Raw genomic sequence first — 9,986 nt, forward strand, 5'->3', positions numbered from 1 at the left:
AATTCTCTTCAGCTAAATATCCATATTCATTGCTTACTCATTCTAATTTCCACTCAATAGCAGAACACAATTCATACAAATTTTCCATCACTTTATAACAAAGATTCCCTTTCTTCATTTTCCAGTAACATCTTGCTCACTTCCTTCTGAGTTCTCATCAGAAACACTGTTAACGCTCACATTTCTACTAACATTTTCTTTATGATATGTATTCTGTATGATGGTATGGCTTTCTATAGCACGTTCCTCACTTTCTAAGGAGCCCTCATCAGCAATGCCTTTGATGGCCATACTTCTACCAACAATCTCCTTGGGTCAATCTGGACATCTTCTATCTTACGTCTCAAAATCATTTCAGCCTCTACCCATTAGCCAATTCCCAAGACACTTTGATATTTTTAGTTATTTGTTAGAGCAGCACCCCATTTCACAGTATCAAAATTTCTATTAATTTCCTAGGTCTACTGTAATAAATCACACTAAATTGGGTTTCTCAAAACAACCAGTTCTGGAAGCCTTACGTCTGAAATCAAGGTGTTAGGTGTGTTCCCTCCAAAGGCTCTAGAGACTAATCCTTCACTGCCCCTTCCAGCCTGTAATGGCTCCAGGCATTCCTTGGCCTGTGACTGCAAAACTGAAATCCCTCCTTTTATCCTCACATGACTTTCTCTTACTTTTCCCTGTGTCCCTCTGGGTGTCTCTTATAATGATGCTGCCATTGACTTTAGGGCCTACCCTGAAACTCCAGGTTGATCTCATCTCATGATCCTTAATTTAATTACACTGGCAAAGACCCTTTCCTTAAACAAAGTTGCAGTCATAGCTCCTGGGGACTAGCTTGTAGAGATATGTTTTTTGGTGGCCAACATTTGTGCTACGACACCAGCTATTCTATGTGAAATCTTCTTAAAGGGGTCCTATTTTATATACCCAAGGTGCACATATGTTTACCTCTTTCCCATCAGGGATTCTCTTTTATTAAATGTACGTAAGACCAGTTGACTACTCTGCAACTCCAGATAGCCAATGTGATTTTTTTTTTAAATCTTGAACTTAAAGTTATTCTGTTTTATATTGTATGGGATGGAGCCATTCCCCTTCTAGCTCTCTATACTCTATCCCAGAAGCCAGAGGCTTTATAAAGCATTTCAATAATAATATGTACCTGCAAGAAGTTTTATTTACTAATAAGTTACCACTGTTACTTGATTCCTCTGGAATGAAATCTCCTTATGTCAAGAACAATGTGAGAAATTTAGGGAGGAGTTACGTAAGAATTTGCCAGTAGCTTTGATCATACTGAGGCCCTACACTAAGTATTTACACAATTGCATGTACTATTAATGATCCCAGTGTGATTCCATCTGGAAATTACTAGATTGACAAAATGACCTTTGATTCTATGTCATGGAGCAAAACATTTTCTTAATCTTTACCCTGTTGGCTACTCACTGTGATTTGTATTTTTGTCAGTTTAAAATTTGAGTTACTGGTGTGCATCAATTATTATGACTGGGAATGTGTAACATTCATTTTAATTCATAAAGATTTCTATGAATTGGTTTCTCATGAGGTATTGTAGATACATATATGACTATATGTAGTCAGAATATAACTTAATCTTGATTTAGGCTTCTGTACATTACCTGAGAAAATAATTCCAATCTCAAAATGATTGCTATTCCTACTAGAATTTTTTTGTGGGGGTTGGTGGGCAGAATTACCTTTGCATTTCCTTGGTAAATGCCACATGTTGCCTTGTAGAGGCCATTCTCACATAAAAATGCATGAAACCAAATAATGCAGAACTATAAATTACTATCTGTTTATTCCCAATTGAGACTATAGTCAAGGAAAAGTCATTTAACCTGCTTATATTTGAGTTGCAGTATGTGTTATTATATTTCCGTGAGTTTTATCAGATTCATTTATTAACTCTTAAGAATTGGGATTTTAGATTTTGTCTTTCAAGTTTGAATGTTTAAATTAAAAATAATGCCTCTCACATACAATGCTTACATAAAGCATCTTTATATTACAAATCCATCAAAATTTTGTTATGGCATATAAACACCAATTGCTGGAACAATCTTGATTTTTTTTCCTATTCATAACACCCAACAAGTTTGAATGGATCACAAATGTGCACTATAAATCACCCTGCTTCTAAACGGAAAAACTCTAAAACTGTTCCCATGATTAGACACTAAAATTTTCATCTATTTGGTCCATAAAGTTCTTATAAAATATGCAGTTAATGAGGATACAGATAACCCAAATACACGGTGGATACAAGACATATATTTTCTGATAATATCCTTAATTTTTCTTATTTCTTTAGACGTAATGTATTTTGGGGGGAATTATATTCCTTCATATACACGTTAAAGGAAGGAAGTTATCTTTCAAATGTTATATGCTTCTTTTGCATCTAAAATGAAACACTTCTTTTTGTGTTAATTGTAAATGGATGGACAGCTCATGAGCTTTGTAGCAAAGGGAGATAGTAATGGACACATCATACATTTTTCCTTTCAGTACTCAAGGGATCAGCAATAAAGTTAATGAGCTATACCTTCAAATAGCTCCCTACTCATCTTGGGAAAGTTGTTCCATAACATATGCATCATTGGTTTTAGTTTTAATCAGTTTTGATCAAAAGTTGTCAAAGTTATCTAGTGGCCCAGCCAATAAATTTAGGATGATCAGTTTCCTTTTCAGATGGGTCATGTTGGATAGAATGAAACCTCGCAGAGCATACACTTTCACTTACTGTGAACTCTTGAGAGCCAAAATTTATTTTATTACTCAGTAAAGTGTTTCCTTACCCTATCCTTGTGTTAATAATAAATTTATAAATTATTTAACAGCCATCTGTGTCAGGAGGAAAGCGCAGTTAAAACAAAGTCCAATCTGAGAAGCATATGAATAAAAGTTGCTGTGTCAAAATACAACTTATTTTTTTCTCGTGTTTTGTTAGCAAGGAAAATTGAATTTGTTTTTTTCTTTGTGTCATGTATTTTTAATTCATTTCAAAAAGTAAAACTTTCCATCAAGTTTAATATTTAAAACTTTTTTTTTATTTTAAAAACTTCAAATTCCAAATCCTAGACCTCATTTTTCTGTAAGTCATAGTATCTAAATATATTATAATGTTTATGTTTATAACCTAGTGTTTAATGGTATGCAAATTTCTGAAAAAAGTTTCATATGCACAGTGCACATCCAATTTCTTGGGCAGTATTGTATATAAGAGACAGAGGAATTTCAAGTCCCTCAAAAAGTCAAAGATGAGTTAGAATCGTTTTGCTAATTTCCAATTTCTAATGGATTGATATGAGAATATATTAAGCACAAAAATCCAAACAATTGTTTAAAATATTTTTAAAAATATTATGTATATATTTTGTAATGTATAACCATTCATAATCATGATAATATGTCCTGATAACTGTCCACATCACCAAATTTGTATAGACTTGAAGAAAATTTAATGTATCATCTCATTTAGTTTTGTGACAATGCTACTATTGTTTTCATTTTAAAGTTGAAAACACTGAGTCTCAGATTGGTGGAGAAACCTGCCATATCTACGTGGTGCTAAGTAGTAGAGCTGTGATTGTACCCTCAGACTGCCTGATGACAAGTACTCTGCCTTCTGTGAATTTGGGATTCATAAAATTTTTACTTCAGTCTTACAAGGGAGGGATTTTTCTTCTCTTTGTCCTGATATCTTAAGGGGAAACTGAGGTTCAGAAAGCTTTACTTTTCTGTGTCATAGCTCCAATAACTGGCAAAACTGAGACTAGAATGTGGGTCTATGTGACACCAAGTTTTCGTTAAATGAATGAATGAATAATTGATTGATTTACTCATTAAAATGGGCAATTAAAAAAGACATTTTAGCCCATTTATTAGAGAATTATATTAAATATTTTTATCCATTAAGGCTATCGACACATATGTCTAGTTCAACTACTCTGATGCTCATGTGGGAAGTCAATCAAAATAAATTAATTATATTTGAATATGTTCCAGTATAAGGTGAATTAGTTAAATAATTTAGTGTATTTAAAAATGCATCATTATTCTTTAAATATGCATTGCAAATATTTAGTTATTTATACATCCATGTCTCAATCTGCTGTCTACACATTTGGCTAGCATTCCATAACTGTGTGATTTATATTTGTTAATATTAATGTTAAATATTAATAATACCTTCAGAATATGAGTAACAATCTCTTCTTATTTGTTACATGGTCACATGTTTAAACCATGCTTCTATTACTGTCCTACAGTTACTCAACAACCTCCCCTCACCTTCTTCTGCTATAGACACTAAGCCTCCCCATCAGACTCCATTCCTGATAAAATATCATCACCTGTTTTTACTCAATAAGGCATAACTTTGCTAGAGAAAACCTTATATCTGAGCAGGTTTGGGTCACTAAAATTCCTGTTCTAACTTAGAATGCATACTAAGTTTTCTTCATTGACTTAACTTGTTGGTTTTCTCAAATCATTTTCTATCTCCTTAAGCAACTCTTTCTCCACTCAAAAGAACTCTTTTATAATTATGAACACCATATATACACTAATATGCTCATAATACATAATATCAAAACTTTATGAAGATCAAAATGACTCAGCAAGAACTCTTCTCTTCAGAATATGCCTATCTCTATATCTATCATCTTGTCCTTCTAGATTTAGAAGGAGGGGTGTACTTTCTAAAATGTTCTTCCCGAAACATCTGTGTAAATCTCCTCTGAGACTTAATAGTATACTCCTGTCTTTCTTTATCTACTAAATCTTAAAAAACAACAACAACAACAACAGCAACAAAGAAACTGTTAAGGACTGGGGTAAATGGAATCACCATCCCAAGATGTCCATATCCTAATCCCAAAACCTGTGCATATAGTGCCTTAAATGGCAAAGGGTTTTTTTAGATGTGGTTAAGTTAAGGATCTTGAGATGGGGATATTATCCTAGATTATCTGGGTGAACTCAGCATAATAACATGGTCCTTATAAGGAAAATATGAAGGCAATATGATCTATTAATAATTAGAAAGTTACAAGAGTTGTAAATTTTTTTCTAAGAACACCGGTATGTATGGTTATTCTAGTCAAAGAATAGGAAAGTGGAGTGTCTTTAGGTAGGAACAAGACTATATATATCACTGTAACAAAAAGGAAAGCTTAGTAATTTTAAAGAAATGCAGTACGTTGGTGGATATGTTTGTGAGATATGACAATGTTTATCTGACTGCTTCAGCTTTCTCAATGGATAATGAAGTGAAATCATAAACTGAAGATTTCAGTAGACACTAGAAATTATGAAGTCATCATCTTGCAAAGTGAGTTTAATAACAAACCCACTTGAGATTTCTATTCATGGATGTAAAGTGAAACTAGTGAGCATGATAATGTGATTTTTTAATAGCAAAATACAGCTGCTCAGGTATATTCATGATTTATGCCATAAAGAATAAACTGACCCTACATTCAGGGTCCAGGAGAGAAAAGAAAAACAGCCCCTACTTGAGAAGTGTAGGGGGAGTGGAGTTCCTTCATGTAATATGTTTCAACTAGATCAGAAAAGGAAGGAGAACATTTAGAGAGAAGATTGTGGGTTAATATGGGAAATGTTGATCAAAGAGTATTCCAGAGGACATAATGGGAAGGCCCAGAAGGATGACAGTTTGGACCAATTTAGGGAACGTACAGAGAGAACAGTATGGCGATAGATTGGAAGTAGAATGGAACGCCTGTGCTTCTAACTGTGACTGAAATAACAGATACATGCCATGATAGAATTAGTCCTGGTATGTCTTAGGGAAGATGGGTAAACTGTTCAAGTTATAGCCTACATTTTTGTCACTGGGTATAGGAGAAGGCCTCATCAAGTGATGATATCTTTAGAATCTTGATGAGCAATGACAGTCTTGGGAAGGCGCTATCAAAGACCAAGCACAAAATGTGAACACTTTTTGGCCTTCTGGCCTCTCTAGGAGAATGAGTTATTTGTGAAGTCTTCTGGGTTAGCTGTTTGTTTTTTGTTTCCCGCCACCCCATATGAGAAGTAGTATATCACTTAAATAATGCACTTGTGAATGTATTCTTTTGTGTTAGGGACTTATTTTAAAAATTAAAGTGAAATTTGAAAGATCAAAAAATTATACAAAATAATTACCTATGCCTGAACATAGATTTATTATAAGAAGCAAAAGCTCTTAGAAGAGATTTTCTCCCGGTACAATGAGAATGAAAGTCACTACAGAGTGAAAGCTTTTATATTATTACCTGAGTTTTTAAATTATCATACAGTAAAATGTAGTTTTTCTGATGATATACAGTCCTATGAATTTTAACAAACATGTAAATTTTTCTACCATCACTACAATCAGGATAGACAGTTCTATCATCCCCCAAACTATCTCATGTTGTCCCTTTACAGTGACACTCCCTTTTCTACCCCTAATCTTTGGTAACCACTGATCTGCTCTCCATCACAGTAAGTTTGGCTTTATAAGAACATCATATAAACAGAATCATACAGTATGTAACCTTCTCAGACTGGCTTCTTTCACTCAATAGAATAACTGTGAGATTCATCCAAGTTGTTTTATGTATCAATTGTTCATTCCTTTATACTGCTGTATAGTATTTTATTGTATAGATGTACCAGTTCATCCATTCACCCACTGAATGACATTTGAGTTCACAGATTTTGGCATTAATGAATACAGTGGCTATAAGTATTCATAGATGGGTTTTTGCATGAGCATAAGTTTCATTTTACTAAAGAATATACCAAGGATGAGTTTACTGAGTAACATGGTAAGTGTATGTTTAATTAAGTAAGAAACTGCCAAGCTGTCTCCAGTGTGACTGTGCCATTTTGCATTCCCACCAGCAATGAATGAGAGTTTCTGTTGTTCAGCATCCTCACCAGCTTATGGTTTTATCTTTTTTTTTTTCCATTCTAGTAAATATAGAGTGGTATCTCATGAGAGTTTTGCATTTCCCCAATGGCTAATGATGTTTAACAAATGTTCATGTGCTTCAAACTGGGGATTTATTGAGATAATTTTGAAATATAATAGGGAAGTTGTGGGTGGTGTACAACAATGAGGACTTCTGCATTGCCAACATAATAGTTAATCACAGGGTTTAAAAGATTGAGGCTCTAGGAACATGTTGAGGGGCCAGAGAGGATAGGGTGAAGGACACCGTGCTATAACTATGGACTATCACTTTTAAAGATAATTGTACAGTTTCTTGACTTTACTCAGTCTCCATTTAGAATAGTTACACATGGATTCATGTATAACTCTTGCTTACTTGCCAAGAAATGAAACCATAAATTTATGACTGCTGTTTTACATTTTCCTCTGAAGTTATTGTTTCTATTATTGCTAAATATCATATTGCTAGATGGTAGAAATAATGTAATAATCTAATTAATGTTTTGCTATCATAAATAGAAACTGTGAGTTATTTTTTTTTTTTTCATTGTTAAGGTCTTTTTTTTTTTTTTTTTTTTTTTAAGAGAAAATCAAATTTAATTGTGTGCTCACGGAAATCCTACTTACATGAGTCACAGACCCTGCATACATGAGCAATTCTTTTTTTTTTTTTTTAATTTATTTTTAATTTATTGGGGTGACAATTGTTAGTAGAATTACATAGATTTCAGTTGTGCAATTCTGTATCACATCATCCATAAATCGCACTGTGTGTTCACCACCCAGAGTCAGCTCCCCTTCCATCACCGTACATTTGATCCCCCTCACCCTCATCCCCCACCCCCCAACCCCCTTACGCTCTGGTAACCACCAAATTACGTTCCCCAGATTAATTTTCAAACCCCGTGGCCATCCTGTGGTCACCGACTGCCCTCCAATCCCCTCACCCTCCCCCCCACCCCCCCCGCCCATCTAGCAACCCTCAGTTTTTCCTCATTGTCTCCCAAACTGTTTCTGATTAGTTCATTCACTTATTCTTTTCTTTAGAATCCGCAAATAAGTGAGATCATATGGTACTTATCTTTCTCTGTCTGACTTATTTCACTTAACATAATGTTCTCTAGATCCATCCATGTTGTTGCAAATGGTAAGATTTCTTTCTTCTTTATGGCTGCATAATGCTCCATTGTATAAATGTACCACAGTTTCTTAATCCAGTCATCTACCGATGGGCATTTTGGTTGTTTCCATGTCTTAGCTATTGTGTATAGTGCTGCAATAAACATAGGAGTGCATAAAGATTTTTGAATTGAAGTTCTGGATTTCTCCGGATAGATACCTAGGAGTGGAATTACTGGATCATAAGGTAGTTCCATTTTCAGAATTTTGAGATACCTCCATACATGTGAGTTATTTTTTAAATCTCTGACTTCTGGGACAAAAATAGAGAAATTCTGAGAGAATTGAGGGTAACTTGAAAATGAAGAGTTAATCACCAACTCAGTATAACTATTAGCTGGAAACATTGTCCAATATTTCTCTTACAGAACACAAAATCCTCTGTTAAGGTATATTTTTGACATTGTAGAAAAAAATGAATGTTTGTACTAGAAATCAGATGTAAATAATTAATCAAATGTTTTCCAGGGTTTTATAATCATCGTAGAATTCTAATAACAAAGATTTTATTTAAGCACTGTCTGTTGCATAGAAAGACAATGAAGACACTTTAGCAGTTTATTTTTAATAGCAGAATTGGGTTTTCACTAATTTATCCATGATCCTTATTGCTAGTGTCTATAGTGCCACCTAATTAGCAGTATCCACATGCAACCAGCTTACTGAAGCTCAGAGTGCTTAATATAGCTAGGGAATAACACACACCTAAGTAATCATGCAGAAATTAAACTACATCAAAGCATTATACGAGCTAATTCTAATTAAGCATGTATTATACACTGGGACAAATTCTGAGTGAAATGAGATAACCCATTTAATCTTTGCATAAAACCTATATTGCTGTTGTTCGTCATCCCCATTTTACAAATGGGAAAAAAAATAACAAGGAATAAAGAAAAGGATAATAACTACCTTAAGTTGACCCATCTGGTAAATGGTACAGTTAGGGTTTTGTTTTTAATATTTTTTAATTACAGTTGACATACAATATTATTAGTTTCAGGTGTACAACATAGTGATTAGACATTTATATAACTTACGAAGGGATCACCCCAATAAATCTAGTACTCATCTGACATGATACATAGTTATTACAATATATAACTGCCAATTTGTACTTCTTAATTACTTCAACTTTTTCACCCATCCCTTCAATGACCATCCCATCCGGCAACCATTAAAATGTTCTCTGTATCTATGAGTATGTTTGTTTTGTTTATTTATTTTGTTCTTTATATTTCAATATAAGTGAAATCATATGGCATTTGTCTTTCTCTTACTGACTTACTACATTAAGCACAATATCCTCTATGTCCATCCACGTTATTGTCAGAGGGCAAGATTTTGTTCTTTTTTTTACTGCTGAGTAATACTCCATTGTATATATGTACCACCTCTTCTTTATCCATTCATCCATAGATGGACACCCAGGTTACCTCCATATCTTGGCTATTGTGAACAATGCTGCAATGAACATATGGATGCACATGTCCCTTTGAAGTAGTGTTTTGTATTTCTTCGGATTAATACACAGAAGTGGGATTACTGGGTCTTTGTGTCTTGTTATAGCCTTTGTTTTAAAGTCTGTTTTGTCTCCTATAAGTATTGCTACCCCATCTTTCTTATCGTTTCCATTTTCGTGAAATACCGTTTTCCATCCTTTTACTTTCATTCTGTGTGAGTCTTTCAATCTGAAGTATCTTTTGGAGGCAGCATATGTAAGGGTTTTGTTTTCTTACCCATGTCTTTTGATTGGAGCATTTAATCCATTTATATTGAAAGTACCGTGTTTCCCCGAAAATAAGACCTAGCCGGACCATCAGCTCTAATG

This window comes from Rhinolophus ferrumequinum, chromosome X (assembly GCF_004115265.2).
Source record: "Rhinolophus ferrumequinum isolate MPI-CBG mRhiFer1 chromosome X, mRhiFer1_v1.p, whole genome shotgun sequence".
In the NCBI taxonomy this organism is placed as follows: Eukaryota; Metazoa; Chordata; class Mammalia; order Chiroptera; family Rhinolophidae; genus Rhinolophus; species Rhinolophus ferrumequinum.